We start from the raw sequence: 21,298 nt of genomic DNA on the forward strand, positions 1-21,298 counted from the left end.
AGATTTAGTAACAACTTATAATTGGTGTTGTAATTTCTTAGGTAGTTAAGTACAAAACTTAATCACAGTATGAAACAGGGCTGCTGAGTAAAAATTGTTACATATCTCCCTGACTGTTCAATAACTCAAATTCAGTGTCTTCTAGAAAACTCAGCCTCAGCTTAAGCTCAGCATCTGTCAGTGGTTGTCTTCTTGGGCATAAATTCTTCTTGCTGCTAGTTTCCTCCAAAGAATGGACTCAGGATCTTCAACCTCTTGAACTAACAGAATGTCTTCCAAAACTGAACATGCCTATATCAAGATGGGTAGCTAAGTGGTGTAGTGGATAGAATACCAGGCCTGAAGTCAGGAAGATTCATCTTCCTAGGATCAAATCTGCCCTCAGACACTGCTTCATGAACTAAGCCAAGTCACTTACCCCTGTTTGCCTCAGTTTCCTCATCTGTAAAATGAACTGGAGAAGGAAATGGCAAACCACTCCAGTATCCTAGCTAAGAAAACCCCAAATAGGGTCACAATGAGTTGGACAGGACTCAAAATTGAATGAATTGACCAATATCAGGATAATCATTTGGTCACCAAAGATCAATCAAACACAAAGCAAAAGAGGAAGTCAAAGAACTAGGTTCAAACTTGCCTAATAGGGTCTCTTTGCTCTATCTTGTGAGGTAGTTACAATATGGTCAATATAGAAGATGGCACACTCTAGCAAGAGATCTTAAATACTGAAAAGTAGGGAAATGGAAAAGAAACTGAGGGAGAATCATTCCCTATTAAAGATACACATAGTCATTGACTCTTTCTATTCAGTGGTCAATTTTGCTTCCTCCTCTGCAGAATGCACACTGCCAGAAAGAAGCCGCCAGGAACTTAATGATCCTAAAATCACCTAAATGTTTATCTAACTCATGTGATTCATTTACAGCAGAGGAGGGCTTTTATTTTTTGATAGGATGGCCCTCAAAGGGGAACAAATGGGGATTAGTGATAAAGATTATCAAAAAAAAGTAGAAGAAAAGAAGGAAAATATCATCAGTGAAACATTTAAACAAGGCACAGAAGTGAGCAGAAGGAAATTCAGAGACACAGAGAAGCCATGTTTTGAAGTTACCATGTAAAATATTTATGTATTTTATTATGTTCTTGAGCCTCCCTTCATGCTCTTATCTAAAGCCACTAAAATTCATTTGACCTTAACCAAAACGTTGACTGAAACTAAAAATCAAGTGTGTAATATTTAACCATTCCACCCAAGACCCAAATGCACTCTCCTACCAATATATAATGTTCATCAGGAGCATGGACACCATAGACATGGACGTGTCCATCACAGGAACTATCCATAAAAGTTTTCTGATGAAGGTAGCTTCTCTGTTGAACAGGTGTTTGCTTTGCAAAGCAGAGTTTATCCACACTGTGCATAATTAATACCTCACTGGACATGACTTCTCAGCTAATCAATCCACTAGGTGATTTCTATAGTTCTCTACTCCCAAGCTGCTACTATGCTCAGCTGGACTTATTCCTTGGCAGCACCAGTAGTATCCATCACTTCTAATTTCAAGCTTGCCAACTCTAGCTGATCTCTTCAGTCCTAAGGTCTTTTAGGAAAAGGTAATTAATGACCTTTGTTCAAAAGTTGTCAAAAACCTCTCTAATGATGCTCCTTTGAAGGATTTTTCTTCTCACCTCTTAGAAACAACAAGTGGCAATGCAGAGAAACATTTTGTATTTTCGATTCTTCTTAGCAGCAAATCATAATAGAGAACAAAATATATTCTCCCAATTTATTCTTCTCAGCAGAAAGTCATAATAGAGAGCAAAATATATTTTCTTCATTCCTTCTTCTTCATATATTTCCTAATAGTAGGTAGCAGTAGAGTAGAGAGAACTCTAGGCTCTTGTTGGCCATCAAGTCAACTCAGAAACAAGAAATAATGCAGAGAGATAATTATGGACTCTTTTTGATACTGCTCTTTCATCTTTCTCCCTTCTCTTGTTCTAACCTTTCTTGGTTCATCAGCTAGGTCTGCTTCATGAGCAACCCCACCTTAACTTATTGGTGAGTAATGAAATTCTCATCATCTCTCTATAACTAAGTAAATGATATTTGTACCCTAATTATAAAAGAGTTCTGGTGTTTACATTTTCTCCATTATTAATCTGAAAGTCCCCAGTTCTTCATATATAAATCCTTGAAGCAGACTGTTTTCCATTCACTCCAGTGTTCTATATCTTACCCATACATAAAGCACTTTGCAAACTTCAAAGTGCTCTATAAATACTAGCTATTATTATGAATATATGAAGGGGAGACCCTAAGGTGTTAAAGAGTCTAGAAAGTGGCATTTTGTTCTACCAAAACAAATGCTTTTAAAAAAAAACAATCAACAAACAAGCACAGTGGGTCCAGGAGGTTGGGGCTCAGACATATGAAAGACTATTATAATTTAGTCACAGGAAATATGTTATTGTAATTCCTAACACATTTCAAAATATGTAAGACATTTTTATATTTAAATCCATCTACCTTGGGATGCCTTCCATTCACTTATGGGGGTGTGGTCTTTTCATGATAAGCTACCTATGGAAACCCTTAGATGCTACACAATTCTATATGAACCTTCCTGCATGGCAATTATTTCTATGAGAAGGTCTTCTCCTCATTTGACTTCTCTCTCACACTTACGTTTATTGTGTACAAAAATCCACGAGTACAAAAAAAAACTTATGGCTGCCTCCTATGTTCCAGGGCTTTTACAGAGATTCGCCCTAGGCATCAACCTACTGTGCCTTGAAGAAAACTCTCTGGAGAGTTAATTAGGGAAGAGTGAATAATTTAGAGATCTGTTTTGGTAAATTAAATAGAGAATGGAATTTCTTGTGTCGGTATAAAGGCACCCCTCTTTTCTTCCTCCCTTCACTCTTCCTCAAATAAAACTTTTTAAAAATCATAACAAAAAAATCCTATTTGGTAAGCAGGACTGTTCTATCTCATAAAATTCAGCTCAACAAGGATTTCTTAATTTTCTACTATGTGCTCAGCATTATGGTAACTGCAATGAGGGATTTTTTTTAATGTATGATATATGACTGTGGAATAATGTGAAATTAAAAAAAAAACAGAAGTTAAACACTGTGTATAAAGAAATGTTGTCCCCTTCAAAGTAGTTACCTTGGAAGGCTCTAAGTTTAGTCCCAAAAGATTACCGTACATCAAATTGCTTTTACAACTCCTCTTTGGGAATTGCCTTTGGTGTCTGAGTGGTACTCTTTTAAATATCTTTAGTGGTAGAAAATCTTCATGCTTTGAAAATGGATATGATTTTTTAAAAACCATTTGGGAACATATCTCATGATTAAAGTGGGGTTTTTTTGACATTACTAAGTGATATTGAGACTGATTTTTTCAGGAAAAGAAAACAAGTATTTTATAGTGCCTACTATATGTCAGGAATTTTACAAATAATATCTCATTTGACCCTCATAACAAACCTGTGAGTTAGGGGCTGTTATTATCAGTTGAAGAAACTGAAGTAGACAAGAATTAAGTAACCTGCCTAGAGGCACACAGCTAGTAAGTATCTAAAGCTGGATTTGAATCCCCAAGAGGAAGTTGGTTCTAGATTATTTTTTTTAGTAATGTCAGCATCATTGGAAAATGTCTCTGAAGCAGATTGCTTTGAAGAAAAATATTTATTGCAATGTGTAAAGTCTGCCTTAAAAAATAAGATTGCCAATTTTATCAAAATAGGGGACACCCAACAAGAAAATGGACAGCTAGGGGTCAATGAAATCTGAGTTCAAATCCAGCCTTAGCTATTTAATAGCTTTATGACCCTATACAAGTCACTTAACCCTGTTTGTTTCAGTTTCCCCATCTGGAAAATGAACTGGAGGAAGAAATAGCAAGCTAGTCCAGTATTTTTGCCAAGAAAACTTCAAATGAGATCATGAAGGGGAGTTGGACAAGACTAAAACAACTGAACAACAACAAGAAGAAACTAGTTATGAAAACAGATTATGCACCTTCTTTGCAATTTAGAGGCTTAGAGTAACCCAGTGTACTGGGAATTTAAGTGATTTGCCTGAGGTCTCATAGCCAATATGTGAAAGTGGTGAAACTTGAACTCCCCTACCTGCTTTCTACCTTCCCACTGATCCTACTGATGCTGAGGCCAACCCTCTATCTATGTCATCCTGATACACTACCTCTCTGTTGTATTTATTTCATGTTATACTAGTTTGTAGCCATACCACATAGAAATCAACTGTTACTGATGTTCTTAAGAAGTTTACATTCTATTTATAGAGACAAGATTTATCTCTCCCAAGGTTTAGAAATCTATGCCATGATTTCTTTTCAATTTAGTCCCACTCTGTGCTCTAGATTTTCCAGTGCTTTAAAATATTGTAAGATTCTTGAGGGCAACAACCTTGAATTATATATTTTTCTATCTCCCCCAGTACCTTGCATAGAGATAATGCTTAATAGATGTTTGTTAAGTGAATGATGGAAAATATTATTTGCTGAGAGTTTATATCATTATTTCCAATGCTCTTAATTTTTAAAAATATTAAAATCTGATTTCTTACAAACATGTACATACGAGGGCTATGATAATTGTAGAAAAAATCAAAATGCCAGATTTATTGTGAATAATTTGGATTAGTTTCCTTTTAAAAAAGAGACATTTAGGACCAGAGATGTCACAGTAATGGGGATAATTAATCCATCCATCTGCCTATACCTGTACCATTTTGTAATTTTCTTTGCAGCTTTATAGATTTGTTGAGTTAACTTAAATCCTAATATGTGAAGTTTTCTATATTCATTCTGTTCCTTGTATTTTTGCTCCTTGACTTTCCTTAAATTTCCTAAACCTAAAATTCGGTCTCAACAGACTTTAAAATTTTTTTTCCACTTTTCCCAAGGGTTCTCTAGGCAATTATTCTCTAATTATGAAGCTGAAAGGGACCTTAACAAATCTCCTACTCCAGGGTTAGTCCATACCTGCCATTTGCCATGTGTGGGAAATTGGCCAGCTACCCAGGGTTAGCTTTATATACCATTATGAATATCAGCAAGTGCCAACATTACCATATGACAATATTCATGCTTTTTGATTCTTCCCTCTAGCAAAGTCAGCTTTCTATTCCTGACTTTGTCAATGTTACTGTTCTCTTTCTGTTTTTTCACTCCTAACTTTCACCTACTGTGAAAAGATAAAATGCCTGTTGTAACTCAGATCAGTGATGGTGAATAAAATATAGATTAGTGAATGACAAACTCCAACCATAAATCATTGATAATTCACCTTCAAGCAAAACCACACCTAATAATTATTGCCCTTCTTCCTTTCATCGGTTTAGCGTTTTAGTTTATATACCCCATGAGATCTGTCACCATCTTAATTCATTCCAGCAAGTCTTTAAAATACCAACTACTCATTTTGAGAGACAAGAGATACAAAAATCAAAACTAACTGTATTCGATGGTTAGAAAGGTTGTTGCATTCACTGATATCTTAAGCCTGGTATTTGCAACCTGTGTTAGCTAGGGGAAGGCACTCAACCTTTGTAGTCTTTGGCTTCTTTTGTAGCCCCCAGTAGTGAGAGTAGGCTCCAGTAAAATCACAGCTATAGTTTAGAAGTAGTCAGACACATAGCTTGTACCCCCACCCCCAGCATGAGATTCAATCCAACCCCTCCCGAAATACTAAATGTCCTTCCAAGAAATTACTGATACAGGAATTCTATGAGAAAGTCTGTTAGATGGTTATGCATTGACATATTGAATTATCACCTATAGAAAATTCTGTTTAGAACCACTGAGGTAATCTAAATCTATTGTCTCTATCTTGTAAACCATTACTAATTATTGTCCCTGCAAAAGGCTTACCTTAGCCTATGTCGTTTTCTCTATAAATGTTACCCCGAATCCTTAAACTTTGTCACTAATCAGCATGAGGATCTTTGTGTCTGTATGTAAGTCTGTCTTTTGACTCTCTTGATCTCAATTCCATTTCTCTTATCCTAATTCTTGACCTGTGAATAGCTTAATTGACACTTGCCATTATTTCTCTGTTAAAATGAGAGGGTTGGGACAGATGATTTTTACCAGTCCTAAATCAATAATCCTATGGTAATTCAAGAATCCTATTGTACTTTAACTTCTAACATCACTTCAATGGAAGTCATTGACTTTGACTGTGTATTTACAATTCCAGGGAATAAAGAGAGAACATAAAGAAACACAGAGAAGCAGTACAGCTTTGAAAACAACATGGAGAATTTATTATGTATGTTTTAAAGACAAATTATACACAGTTGTGATTCATATTTGTGCATATAACCCCTTATTTCAGTTTCATATATGGAAATAATCTCCCTTTTTTGATGCTTGAATAAAAAAATTAAAATTTAGGGAAAAATTAGGGAATACAAAATTGGAAATTCTTGATAGAAAGAAATCAGGACTATTCAAATCCTTTATCTAATGAAAATGGTTCTAGATTAAAATATGCTTCATTATTCACAAAGGCTATACTTTATTTCCTTTCTTAGTTTAATATTTAATAACGGCAGTTTTAGGTAGCATAGACTATAGCTATGGAGTTAAAAACCAAGGGTATGACTCAGGGTTTTGTGGAACTTTGCAGTAGATTATTCTTGGTTATTGATTGCTATCTCCATTTTCTTGAAAGACTATGTGGGGTACTTATTTGGGAACCATATTCTATCTTATTATGATAAATTCTAGTTATGTGACCTGGGAGATGGGTATAGCTAGATTGCACAGTGGATAGATTGCTGGGCCTAGAGTCAGGAAGACTCATCTTCCTGAGGTCAAATCTGGCCTTAGACATTTCCCAGCTATGGGATTATGGGCAAGTCACTTTACCCTGTTTGCCTCAGTTACTTCATCTGTAAAATGAGGAGAGGAATGGCAAACCACTATAGTATATTTACAAAGAAAATCCCAAATGGAGTCTCCAATAGTTGGACATGACTGAAACAACTATGTCATGACAACGTATTGAGTGAGCAAGGCTAGCATTGAGTTTTGAAATTTTTTGGCAGCTGAATTTGATATTTTGGTTCTTTTCTTTCTATTCTTTCTATTTTTTTAAATTACCTGTAGAAACAATTTTCGGCAATTATTTTCTGAAATATTGTGATCTAAATTCTTTTCCTCTCTTCTGCCCCATCCTTGAGATATTAAATAATCTGATATAGGTTATGCCAATGCTATCATATTCCCCACTCTATGAACGAAGACATGTAGTACATACAAGGAAAAACTCATGAAAGAAATAAAGTGGAAAAAGGTATGCTTCGCTCTGCATTCAGACTCTGAAAGTTTCCACCTATGGCTGTGCATTTTTCTTATCAAATCCCTTAAGGCTGTTTGGATTCTTCTATTACTGATAATTAGTTCTTCATAGATGATGATTCTTTCCCTTCAAGATATGTTGTCCCTTTCAAGAATATGAAATCCCCCAACTAGCCTTACAATTCCTTTCTCTAAGATTAAAATGGATCTGTGATCTCAATGATCTGGGAGGCCCTTCCAATGTATTTATTCTTCTTCTCCATCTTCCTCTCTCTTCATCTTCCTCTTCCTCCTTCTTTTAGTTCTGATGAGTCAGTGGTCTGACTGTAGGCAGAGAGGTGGCATATGGATATCAGTTACATCAGTAATAACAAGTATTTCCTTGTCCATTAAAATATAATCTACTTCTTTTTTTACAGTGGTATTTAGTGCTCACAATGCCCAGTGTTGGCCATTTCTTTTTCTAAAAAAGTGTTCATGATATTGAGGAATGAGACTTAAGCTACAAGACTTTGACCTCTCTGATTACTTTTTCCTGAATTATACTTTCATATGTGTATTTTTCTTAATTCCCCTCTTTTCTCATTGAAGTCACCAAATGTCAAAATATATACTGATTTGATTTGGAGGATCAATTTACCTCTTCATCTTCTATTACTGATGTATGCATATAATCTTTAATTATTTCCATGATAGCACTTTTGCAGGTGCTTATCATTAACACCTCAATATGTGATGATTAAATATCCCATGAAGTAATAAGCCTTGTTGCTCCTGAGTGCCTGATACAATCCAATGCAATTTCTTTCTTTGACTCTTCTGTGAGTGTCTCTAGTCCATCTTTCAATTTAGTTACAACCTTCATTTCCTTGTTTGTTTATTGAAAGAATGTCAAGATTGAAATGACCTGTCTCCTCCAGCTATATGTCTCCTTGTGGGTCATTGGACAAGGGTCTTGTGATACCAAAAGTCAAAGTAAAATTAGTTGACAGTCTAAAAACTATGATTCTTAGCAGTCTGTTCAACTTTCCCACTGCTTTTCTCTCTTTATTGTTGAATTAGAAAAATCTCATAGGAATGAGGATCATTTTAATTTTTTTCCTTTGTTTAATTTTTTTCCTATGGCTAAAAAAAAGGTAATTAACATATGGCCAGCCAACTGGTGATTAACTAAATTAGTCCCCAGAAAAGAGTCTTCTATTACTGGGTCAATAATAAAAGGCTCTCTACATTGGTAGTAATTATGAGAACCTATACTATACTGGCATGATTTTCAAGAATTCAGGATTATCTCCATGTAAGAGTGTGCTAGAGATAGTTTATACTGGCTCAGGAGAGCTGATGGTTAAATTCTAAGTATGAGCATTTTCACCTCTGAAATTGATGGTTAAATTTTTAAGTGTAAGCTTTTACACCTTTGAAATTGGCAAATGCTATGAATATGGCCTCATTTATTGTTTTGTTGATTGCCTAATCTTTAAAAAGTGATGGGGGCGATGTTCATCTTATAGCTATTCTTTTTTTTTTCTTCTGAAGAGATGGTTGTTAAACTTTTATCAGCATGTCCTTCCCTCTATGCCACAATGAGACATTGCATTAGGACATTGTTATGGAAACTCCTATGATTAATACATATGAGGGGCAGTTTGTAGTGTCTATTTTTGGTTTCTGCCTCTGGCTAGAGTATCTGGAATGCTAATTCCATAAGAAATAAAAGGGAAAGAAGGAAGGAAGGAAGGAAGGAAGGAAGGAAGGAAGGAAGGAAGGAAGGAAGGAAGGAAGGAAGGAAGGAAGGAAGGAAGGAAAGGAGGCATTATTAAGCACTTACTTGCTAGACACTGTGCTAGGAACTTTAAAAATGTTTCCTTTTCTAATTTTCACAACAGCAAACATAGATAAAGTGACTTTTCCAGGATCACACAGCTAATAAGCATTTGAAATTGGATTTGCACTCAGGTCTTCCTGATTCCCAGTGCTTTATCCATTGTGCTACCTGGCAGCAAAGCTTTGTTATAAAATTCATGTTCGTCAGCTATTCCCATTAAACCTCCTTATTTCTGCCATTCATGTATCGCTCCTAATATATGGATGCCATTTCTGAGTTTTCTTCATCCTAGCACTTCAAGAGGGTACTCAATAGTTTGGATCCAAAAGTTATATATTCTAGCCCCAATTCTGATATTCTGTGCTTACTAACTCTGTGACCTTGGTCAAATTATTTAAGCTCTCTGACTTTTAATTTATTCATCTGTAAAATGGACATAATGATCTTATACTCTTTATTCCCTAGGGTTATGGTGAGGAAAGTCATTTATGAACTGTCAAATGCTAAGCAATTAATTAATTAACAATCAATTAATTAACAATACCTCTACTGAGCTCTCTAGAGCCAAACTCCATGGTATTCTACCTTTCAGGATTCAGTTCTCTAAGCTCTCTGGAATTGCTTAAAAAGGAATAATCCACTCTCATTTCTCTTTTGGAGCCTTCTGTGCTGTGTGGTGAGGCTAGGCACAGGCTCTATAACTCTCCCTTGGCTCAGGTAAGTTCTCATTTCCTCCACGGTATTATAGTATAGAATCTGTAACTTAATAGCTAAAGCTAGCATTTATATAACATCTTCATTGTGGTACGCACTGTGTTGTGTTTTATAAATCTTGTTTCATTTGATCTTCACAACAACTCTGGAAGATGAATACTGTTATTATCTCCATTTTATAGTTCAGGAAACTGAGGCAAATAGAGACTTAAGTGACTTGACCAGGGTCACACAGTTAGGAATTGTCTGAGGCCAAATTTGAACCTAGGTCTTTCTGACACCAGAACCAGCACTCAAGCTATATGTCATGGAGGAAGAAGTTCCCACACTGAAAAAAAATAACGTTAAGTTCATTGAATGAGGTGCATGATCTCCAAAAGACAGAGATGGACATGTAAATCAAGACCTAAGAATAACCACAGATGTCCCATATGAAGTGACTCTGAAACCACTTTGGGGTTTATTATTATTGTTTAGTCATTTCAGTTGTGTCTAATTCTTTGTGACCCCATTTGAGGTTTGCTTGACAAAGATCCTAGAGTGGTTTGCCATTTCCTTCTCCAGCTCATTTTATAGATGGGGAAAGTGAGGCAAACAGGGTTAAAGTGACTTGTCCAGGGTCACACAGCTAAGTAAGTGTTAGAGGCTAGGTTTGGACTGAGGTCTTCCTGACTCCAGATCGGTGGTCCTTCTATTGCACCACCATCCTACTTTGGCATTGTCCATCTTATATGTAAGTATTCCACATAGCCTAGAACACTATTCTGAAAATTCAATAAAGCCTTAGTGATAAGGCGCTTTCAATTAATGCTTATTGAATGAAATTAACCTCTGCCATCCTGATGCCATCTCCGGCTCTGCCATTCACTTCACTCTTTGGGGAGCTACTCTTCCAGTGGCTAATTCTCATAAAGCCTGCTCCAGATATATTCAGTAATCACTCCTCATAGAGTTATTGCTCTAGTGCCAATTTTTAAAAATTTTAGAATTGCACTAACTACAGGCTAAATTACATGATTCCCTCTCCATGGGATGATGATGATTTTATAAATACTGGTTTGGTCATACTGTAATTAATGGGAGCTGGTTTCTATTCTGGTAACAGTTATTCTTATACCACATTGAAGAGGTTTTTTTTTCCTGTGGTCATAAAAAGAGGCAAAAGATGACATCCTTTTTAATAAGGCATCCCAAGCAGTCTAAGTGCCTATGAATTATAAATGAAAACTTTCCAGTGATTAAAATAAATATGATGATGCAGTGCCCTTTCTGAGTCACTACCCCAGCTAGACCTGCATAAAAAACACTCTGAGGAAGTCCCAGGGGTCCCTGAGATCATTTCCATCTGTTTCATGAGTTTCTCTGATTTAAATCATAGAGAATCAAGGGGAACCATGTCCAGGCAGGTTCAGGCTAAAGGGCTGTGCTTTCCTTTAAAGCAGACAATCTGAGGTCATCCTGGGCCCTCTAGGTGGTCTGTGAGCTGCTTGTTCTGGTGGTAATGTTTATAATAGGACTGTAGTTTCTATAAAATCTTGTTGAGCTTTTAAAGACCTTCCTGAACTGGTCTTTTTGAACCTCACCAGTCTTCTTAGACTTACTCCCCTCCACATTCTCTACTATTCAGTGACACTGATTGACCTCTTTGCTGTTCCTTGAACAAGACATTCCACCTTCCAACTCTGGGCATTTCACTGGCTTTCCCCTATGCCTGGAATTCTCTCTGTCACCTCTGTCTCCCGGCTTTCCTGGCTTCCTTCAAGTCTCAAATAAAATCCCAACTTCAACAAGGAGCCTTTCCCTCCTTTATGTCAGTGACTTCCCTCTGAGATTAATTTATTCTGTCTATATGTTGCTTGTAAGCAAAGGTTTACATGTCACACTTCCCTCCCATTAAACTATGGATTACCAAACCTAATGATTAGGTATTATTTTTGTCTGTCTTTGAATCTTCAGCACTTAGCTGTACAGTGACTGATATATAACAAATACTTAATCAATGCTTATTGACTTGATTTGGAATAGAAAATGTTTCTGCTTTCTATTTAAGGAGAAAATACGTGTTCCCATCAGTGCCATCAAGAAATCACTCTGGTTTTTCCCCTAAAGCTGATGAGGGTTTTCTTGGCATGTTTTTGGCATCAGGGAATTCACTCTGGGGTGGTTATCCCTTGCAATAATACCTTTACCGCACTGAAGTAGCTCCATGGAAAAAAGAAAATTTCTAAAACCCTCTTAAATTTCAAGATGTGTTGAATGTCTGATATTTCATCAGATGGACAGAACAGTCTCAGAGTAATCCTTCTATTCTGTTCCCACGTCCTGTGATGTATGCCACACTAATGCCAGTGTTCATCTACATAACATTAATTGAAATAAAATAGCAGTTAAAAACTATTTTAGAAATATTAAAGGAAAAAAAAGGACAAATGGAAAGGGATGAGAGGAGAAAATTTTCCTACATCTTACCTTATTTGTTGTTGTTCAGTTGTTTTCAGGTGTGTCAGACTCTTCATGACACCATGACTCTTAAGTGTTTTGCCATTTCCTTCTCCAGTGCATATTGTATGAATGAGGAAACTGAGGCAAACAGGTTTAAACGACTTACCCAGAGTCACACAGCTAGTAAGTATCTAAAGCCAGATTTTAACTTCCAGACTCCAGGCCTGATGCTGTACCACCTAGCTGTCCACATACCTTACCTACCTTTCTCTTGAATTCTTTCCCTTTCCCTTTCTTCTCTAATCTCCTGGCCATTAAATACAGTTAATCAAATTGTAAAATTGTCCACAAGAGACTGTTGACCTTTTATTCAGGTGGAAAAACCAATTTTCTGAATATCTTTGATAATTCCTTATTCAGTAGCTTTTTTTTTTCCAACCATTCATACCTCTTTTCCTCTAGGAAAATCACAGAACTTAAGAAATATCCAGGGGACAGTGTGGTGTAGTGAATGGATAGAGAACCAGCCTCTAGGTCAGAAAGACCTATGTTCCAAGTTCTACCTCTAATTATAGACCTTGGGTCAATCACTTAATCTCTCAGGGCTCAAAGTAACCCCCATGGTCTACAATCAGTTGAAGAAAAGAAACCTTCCTTTATAAGGGGAATGTTCTCATCCAGGAATTCTTTGTATCAATTAAGTCAAAGGTCCAGTCTTAGATCCTGTAAAGGCCATGATTAATACCAAGAACAAAGCAGTGAGAACTCTTTAGCAAAGTAGAACCAATTGTCTTGATGCAGAAGATACTCCCTTGGGTATCTCTTTGAAAAATACGTGATTGGCAAGTCCAACATCAAGTAATTTCCAAGAAAACATGTGATCAAGATTTAGTTGGTCCAGATTTCTGGCCTCTGTCATAAGTTTGTCTGGAACATACTGTGGGGAGTTCATTTTCCATGGCAACCCTGGGTAAATGGGCAAGTCAGAAAGCACTTATTCATTTTCAAGATACTGAAGGGAAAAAATCAGTCTTGTGCTCATTTAAATTCTAATTATGTTTTTCATTTAGTCATATAAAGTTTTATATATCATATGCTATGCATAAAATACATATGTGTATATGTATACATATATGTATATAAATTTGTATACACATACATGTGTATATACATGTGTATGTATGTGTATACATATATGCATGCATGTGTTTGTGCATATATGTATATGCATGTATATACAAAAAGCTAGTGCTTTTTACCAATGTTAATGACTGCTTATACTGTCATATCTGCCCAAACCAACATCAGAAATATAAGGGGCTATTGTGGGACTCAAGAATATATGATTATTTTTTTTTCTTTAAAGGGTTCATGTGGCAAGGGGGAGGGAGGTGAAGGTAGGAGGAACAGATCAGGGGATAAGAAAAGGGGGGAAGAGAGAAAAGGGGAGGAAAACAATGGAAAGGAGGATGGAGAGAGAATAAGAGAGGGAGAGAGAGAGCGAGAATGATAGAAGGATAACAGGAAAACTCTGCTTACCATTTATCACAAACTCTTATTTTGAGTCAGTGAAAAAACTAAAAAAGGAAGAAATCAAGGGAAATCCCCTTCCTTCTGATTCCCATTGCTAGAATGCTAGTCCAACCCTTTCCTAATAACAATTAAGACCCATCAGTCTCTCCCTTCTAATAGAATAGTGATGGCAAACCTTTTAGAAACCAAGTCCCCAAACTGAAATCCTCACGCAGTATGTGAACCGTTCTCTTACCTCAGACAGGGGAGGGAGGAAGTGCACCCATTGGGCTGCTGGGCAGAGAGGCAGATGAAAGAAATGTCCTCAGGTGCATGTGGAGAAGGGAGCAGCCCTCTCTGGCGCTTGTGCCATAGGTTTGCCAACATGGCTAGGACATGCTGCCTCTCTTTATATTCTAGTATATTGATGGCAAAACTTTTAGAGGGGTAGGTGATAGGAAAAATGTCCTCAAGCATGCACGGAGAGGGAAAGGGGAGCAGGCTGGCCTCTCCTGCCTCAGGCTTTCTAGTAACAAACTCTGACAAACTGTGTGCTGGGGTGACGATGCATGTGCCCAGAGAGAGGCCTCTGAGTACCCCTCCTCTGGCACACAGGCCAAGCGTTTACCACCATGGTAATAGATTCTAAGAATACCTTGGCAAAAGTAAAGGAAATTATGGCCACTTTAGAAATGTGTGTGTGTCATTACAATGAACATTGTATTAAACTGAATTGATGGTGCATTTTCTTTTAACTTTTGAATTTTTATATAGTCAATTAAGTGTATTCTGAAGCCTAGGAATATTTTAAAATATGTTGGTGGTGTTACTAATGATAAAGTTTAGATTCTGGATCCCCAAGAAAGAAAATTTTCCATAGGACCAGCTCCAAATCTTTCCATGTTTCATGATAAGTACTTGGTTGAGAATTATAACTATGATAATTGTTACTTTTTTCTCCTACTAAGAAGTCTAGGATGTAGAAATCTTTTCAACTCTTTTGATAGACAGTCTTTCATAGATGCCTTTATCCTGCCAGGTAGACAGAAGGCAGACACAGTAGATACCATATTGTTGGATGCTAGAACATGTTGCCAAATGAGAATTAGGATATTCTTTATTGAATATATTAAAGATTAAAACCAACAGCCCTCTGATATGATTTATTTGCAGTTTGATTTGATATTAAAGGACTAGACTATGGGGGCTCTTCAGGTCTCTTCCAGTTCTTTGGCTATAGTCTGCAAATGTAGGATTATGTAATATAAATCCCCAAAGTGAATTCTTTCAAAGCTCTTCTCTTTTGTTTTGTAATTTCACTCCTTCCTGTTAGATTTGGGACAAAAATAAGAAGACCCAGGTTCCTCCCAACAGCGATGATAGCTTAAAAATTTGCAGAATGAGATATACAATTTTAGATGTGGCCAATGTGGAAATCTGTTTTACTGGATATTGTTTGCTTTGCCTTTGGCTCCCTACCACCTAGTACAATGACATGCATATATTATTGAGTTGATTTTGTTGTGTCCAACTCTTTGTGACCCCATTTGAAATTTTCTTGGAAAAGAAGTGATTTGGAGTGATTTACCATTTCCTTCTCCAGCTCATTTTATAGAAGAGGAAACTGAGACAAATACTGATAAATGACTTGTTCAGGTTTACTCAGCTAATAAATGGCTGAGGCCAGATATGAACTCAGAAAGATGAGTCTTCTTAACTCCAGGCTCAACACTTTATCCACTATGCCACCTAGCTGCCCAGTTGCTAACATGTAGGAGCTTAATAAATGCTCGTTGAGTCAAAGTGAATTGAAACAATCTTGTGAAGTAGTTTCTAATGTTGAAGTGTCAAACTAATAGCCCATAGGTCATAAGCAGCCCAGAAAAACTCTTGAGTTGGGGGCAGAAAGGCCAGAAATATTTAACAAAACAAAATAAAATATAATGCAATATTTTTGTTGCTGTTCAGTCCCTTTAAGTCATGTGTAACTCTTTAGTACTCCATTTGGGGTTTTCTTGGCAAAAGATATTAGAATGGTCCATTAATTCCTTTTCCAGTTTATTTTATAGATAAGGAAACTGAGGAAAACAGGATTAAAAGACTTCCCCTTTATGCAACATAGTTAATGTTAACTTATAGTTTTCCTAGTCGGTATGTCACCAGGAGGGATCTGTTTTTTATTTAAGTTTGATACTGTTCTACAGTATTTTGGCCAGGTTATAGATGAAGTAGTACTAGGGAGACCATTAAAATTATATATAACTTTTCTAGATTTTAAAGTACTTTGGAAATTATCTAATCCAGGACCCCCATTTAAAAGATAAGGGAATTGAAGTATAGAATAATTAAGTGATTTGCCTAAGTCACACATTGTGTTCTGACCACTAGAACAAGATGATTGTCAACTGGAAATTTCCTTTCAAGGGCTGGAGATAAAGTCTGGGCAAGCAGGATAAATGGCCAGTCTGAAGTCCATGTCAGAAAGAAAAGAGAGAGATGTGGTCCCAGTTACCCAAGAGTTAAAGTAATGACTGATGAGTCCCTTTTGAAGAGGTATCTGGGAAGAAGTTTGGTGTAGTAGAAAGTGCACTGAATTTGGAGTCGTCTTGGCTTTGCTACTTATTAACTATGTGACTGGTCAAGTCACTTAAACTCTATAAAAACTTTATTTTCATCTATTAAATGGAATAAGTTGGACAAAAAAACCTTTTGGCACCTCCTAGCTCTAAATACTAATACTATCTAAATTCTCCCCAAAATATCTATGAACTGTAGACCAGGGATAAAGAAACTTTTTTATAGGAGTAGTAGAAACCAGGGCAAATTTGACTTGAAATCAGAGTGGGAAGGACCTAGCCAATCACTTGGCCCAATCTTCGAATTCCAATAGCAGAGGGAAAGGAAATGGATTGAGATAAAACAGAGAATTAAGGGAAAGCAGTCTAGACTGAGTCTAAGGCTAAATCTTAGTTGTTCTCACTTCTAGACCAGTACCTATAACACATTGCCTCTCATGGCCTGTAGAAGTATACATTTAAGGCCAAGGTTTACAGCATAAGTACTTTGGGTTGTCCATTTAATTCCTTGGGCCCTGTGCCCACACATTGGAGGACAAAATTCAAGTCTGTTGTTTGTTTCATAATAAATAGAAAAGAAAGCAAGTATTTGGGGGCATAGGAAGAGGGGGAAGGGAGGTCAGGACATTAATGAAGCAATAGAGGCAGAAGAAGACCCCCAGTAGAGAATGAAGTGTGTCAGAAAAAGATTGGGCACGTAATTACTTTCCAAGACCTTCCTGACATTATCAGCAGGACTAGTGTTTTGATGAAAAAAACTTAATTAAAACTTAATTTTTTAAAGGGGAAAATATTCAGCATGGTTCACAGGAAGATTGAAATTAGGGCACTGTGTAATTTTAATTGGCTTCAAGAGCTGTGCTCCATGAAATCTAGTGAGAGAGGAAAGAAACAGAAGAAGAAAAAGTCTTAGTGTTAAGTAGCTGATATAGAGAGCCCTCAAGATGGTTAGGTGAAGGTGAAATACCCCCATTCAGATGTTCTTTGGTGATTTTAGGGATAGGGGTGTTGATGCAAGAAAATATAACCTCAAAGTCAAGGTCCAATGGGGGATGCAACCCTTTCATCTAAATAGTACCTTGGGTTTTCTATTCAGAAATGGCATAATGGCATTATTGAACCCACTGCCTTCAGCAGTAATATCAAAAATGAAGATTGGTGTGTGTGTGTGTGTGTGTGTGTGTGTGTCTGTGTGTGTCTGTGTGTGTCTGTGTATCTGTGTGTGCTCTGTGTTTTGCTCAGATAGATTAGATACATCCATCTGGGCTGGTCTAGATGTAACTACCTCTCTAGAGCCCTTCTGTCTCTCCTGCTTCAAGGAAGACTTTGATTTTTACCAGGAGAGCAGGAGATTGGAGCGTTTAACCCTTTAACAGGAAAGTACTGCCTTAAGCCATTTATCCACAATTTTTCCCCCTTTCTGCCCAAATTCCAATTACACAAAGATATCTAGTAAATAGCAAATAAACTCATTTATCCAAGCAAATAGCAAACATGAGGCAGAGAAGTTATACAGATTAGAATACTGGATAGAACACTGGACCTATAGTCAAGGAGGCTTGTGAGTTCAAATCTAGCCTCTGATACTTAGCTGTGTGAGTGCGGGGAATTCTCTTTGCTTCAATTTCTAAATCTATAAAATTGAGATGATAATATCATCTACTGCCAGAGTAATAGGAAATGGCAAACCACTCCAGTATCTTTATCAAGAAAACCCTAAATGGGGTCATGAAGAGTTGGATATAACTGAAAAAATAACTAAACAACAACAATACTTCCAGGGTTGTTGTGAGGATAAAATGAGATAAGTTTAAAGTGCTTTGAAAACCTTAAAGCATTATATAAATGCTATCATTATTATTATTATTAATTATGAATGAGGTCTCCTATTGGAAATGAGATGTCTCACCTTAGCAATAAAGACAGTTTCTATTTTCACTCAAATTACCCAAAGTTTCTAATGTGCTAAGTTAAAAATAAGAATTTGATGGAATCACCAACTCCTCCTTTTATTAGCTTCTTTCCAGTCTATCTCTAGAAGTCAAAAACACCAAGGTCTTCTCTCTTCTAAACTCTTCTCAATTCTACCATGATCATTAGATAAGTATTATCCATTAATGAGAAGAATCTTATGACCTTAAGCTCCAGGTTACAATGTGTAAACCAAATACCATATTAGAAGCAGTGTTACACACTCAGAATCCCTCGCCTTTATAAAGAAAGCAGGGAGGTACCTTTTCATATCTTCTCTTAAGGGTCAAAATTAGTAATTTTAATTTCACAGCATTGCTTTGATTTTTGTTGCTGATATTATTTCCATTTAAATTGTTGCAGTCTTTGCGTGTGTGTTTTTCTGGTTCTACTTACTTCACTCTGTATCAATTCAAATAAAACTTCCCACGTTTCTCTATATTCTTCATGTTAATTTCCTATGTCATAATAATATTCTATTACATGAATATGCTACAATTTGTTTAACCACTTCAATTGATAGGCATCTATATTGTTTCTAATTCTAGTTCTTTGCTACTACAAAACATACTAGTATAAATATTTTTCTGCATATGGGGCTTTCTCTCTGTTGATCACCTTTGGGTATACTTCTAGCAGTAGAATCTATGAGTCAAAGGTTAACATTTTAGTTACTTTCTTAGCATAATTCAAAATTATTCACCAGAACAGCTGGAACAGCTCTAACTGTTCCAGAGTATTAATGTCCTTGGGTTCCCACAACCAGCAGTAGATTTTTAAATAATAACAATTTGAAAATAAAGTTGTATATAGACTTTTGTGACTTAAGCATCAAATTCCTAAACATTCTCATTTAACTACAGAATATCACGTCCAATTGAATGTAAATTCATTGAGGGTAGGAACTAATTTTCCCTTGTCATTGAAACCTTGATGGTAAGCAAAGTGTTTTGTCTATAGTAAGTACTTAATAAATACTTGTTATATTGTCATTGTTGGTCCTAGAAGAAACCTTCAAGGTCAACCTGCACAATCGAATTATTTTATAACTAGGGAAATGAAGTGCCAAAGAAATTAAATAACTTTTTCAAAGTCACAGAATGAGTTAAAAGCAGAAGTTTGACTACATTTTCATCTTTTAACTATAGTGTTTCCAAATTTTTGTCCCATGCTGTTTTAGTTCCATTGTTCAATATGTTGACAGAACATTAAAACTGAAGAGTTTAGAGATCATTTACTTTTGTTACTCTAGTTTCTGTAATTGATTTCACAATAACTCAACAAACATTTATTAAGCATCAACTTCAAGCTATGCTAGGTTTAAGGAATACAAAACCATACCCTGTATTTAAGGAATTTATATTCTACTAGAAGTTTTAACCTCCTGTATATGAATAAGTGAACAGAAGAAAATTTGAGATGAGAACACTATCGACTGTTGAAAAATTAAAAAATATATATTCCAAAGAGGAGATGATATGATAAGCTGAGCCCTGAAGGGAATTTGTTTTTGTTTCATTCACTTGTGTCATCAATTCATGGCCCATTTAGAGTTTTCTTGGCAAAGATAAAAAAATGATTTTCCATTTCCTTCTCCAGCTCATTTTACAGATGAGAAAACTGAAGTAAACAGTGGTTAAGTGACTTACTCAGGGTCACACAGCTAGTGTCTGAGGCCAGATTTGAACTTCAGTCTTCCTGACTCCAAGCTTAGTATTCTACCCACTGTATCATCTTGTTGCCTTTTATAAGTAAATAGAAGAAAATTTGAGACAAGAACACTAAGGACTGGAGAAAAAATATCCTTCAAAGACAAAGTGACATATGAACTGAGCCCTGAAGGAAAACTAGATAGTCTAAAAGGCAGTGTTGAGAAGGGAGTACCCAGATAACTAATACAACCTGTGCTAGGACACAGATGGGATTTGGAATTCAGGATACAGGTGATAGCCATCAGGGCAGTTTAACTGGATCACTGAATAAAGGAGAGTAATATAAAATGTCTAGAAAGGTAGGAAGAAGTCAGATTGTGGGAAATTTTAAATTCCAGACTGAGGAGTTTATATTCCTAGAGACAGTAGGAAACAACTGAAGATTTTTAATCAGGGGTGGATCTGTGTTTAAGGAATATTAATTTGATAGTTTTATGGATGCTAGAATGGAAAGAATCTGGCCAATAGGTAGTACATTGGATATGGAGCCCAGCCTGGGGTCAAGAAAACTCCTTTCCTTTAGTTCAGATTTGAGCAAGTCATTCAACCCTGCTTGTCTTGATTTCTTCATCTATAAAATGAGCTAGGAAAGGGAACGGCAAGCCACTCTAGAATCTCTGCCAAGAAAAAAACAAATAGAATCATGAAGATTTGGACATAACTAAAAAATGACTGAATAACAAAGATACAAGAAAGAAGGAAGACTCAAAACAGGACACTCAATTTGACTCAATTCAGTCAAAAGGAGAAGGACTGGACTGAGGACAGTGGATATTTGAGTGAAGACAGGAGGAATTATGTGAGAGGTGTGAAATTAGAATCTTTCAGAATTGTCAAATGACTGAATTTGAGGAGTAGAGAAGAGAAAAAGAAAAAAAGTCCAGGATAAGTCCAAGGTTATTTAACTACAGTGCCTGTGTAAAGAAGACTTCAGGGACAGCTGGGTAGCTCAGTGGGTTGAAAGCCAGGCCTATATTTGGGAGGTCCTAGGTTTAAATTTGGCCTCAGACACTTCCCAGCTGTGTGACCCATGGCAAGTCACTTGACCCCCATTGCCTAGCTCTTACCACTCTTCTGCCTTGGAACCAATACAAAGTATTGATTCCAAGACAGAAGGCAAGGGTTTATTAAAATAGAAGAAGAAGAGGAAGAGGAAGAGGAAGAGGAAGAAGAAGAGGAAGAGGAAGAGGAAGAGGAAGAAGAAGAAGAA

Source organism: Gracilinanus agilis, chromosome 2, assembly GCF_016433145.1.
Source record: "Gracilinanus agilis isolate LMUSP501 chromosome 2, AgileGrace, whole genome shotgun sequence".
NCBI classification, from domain to species: Eukaryota; Metazoa; Chordata; class Mammalia; order Didelphimorphia; family Didelphidae; genus Gracilinanus; species Gracilinanus agilis.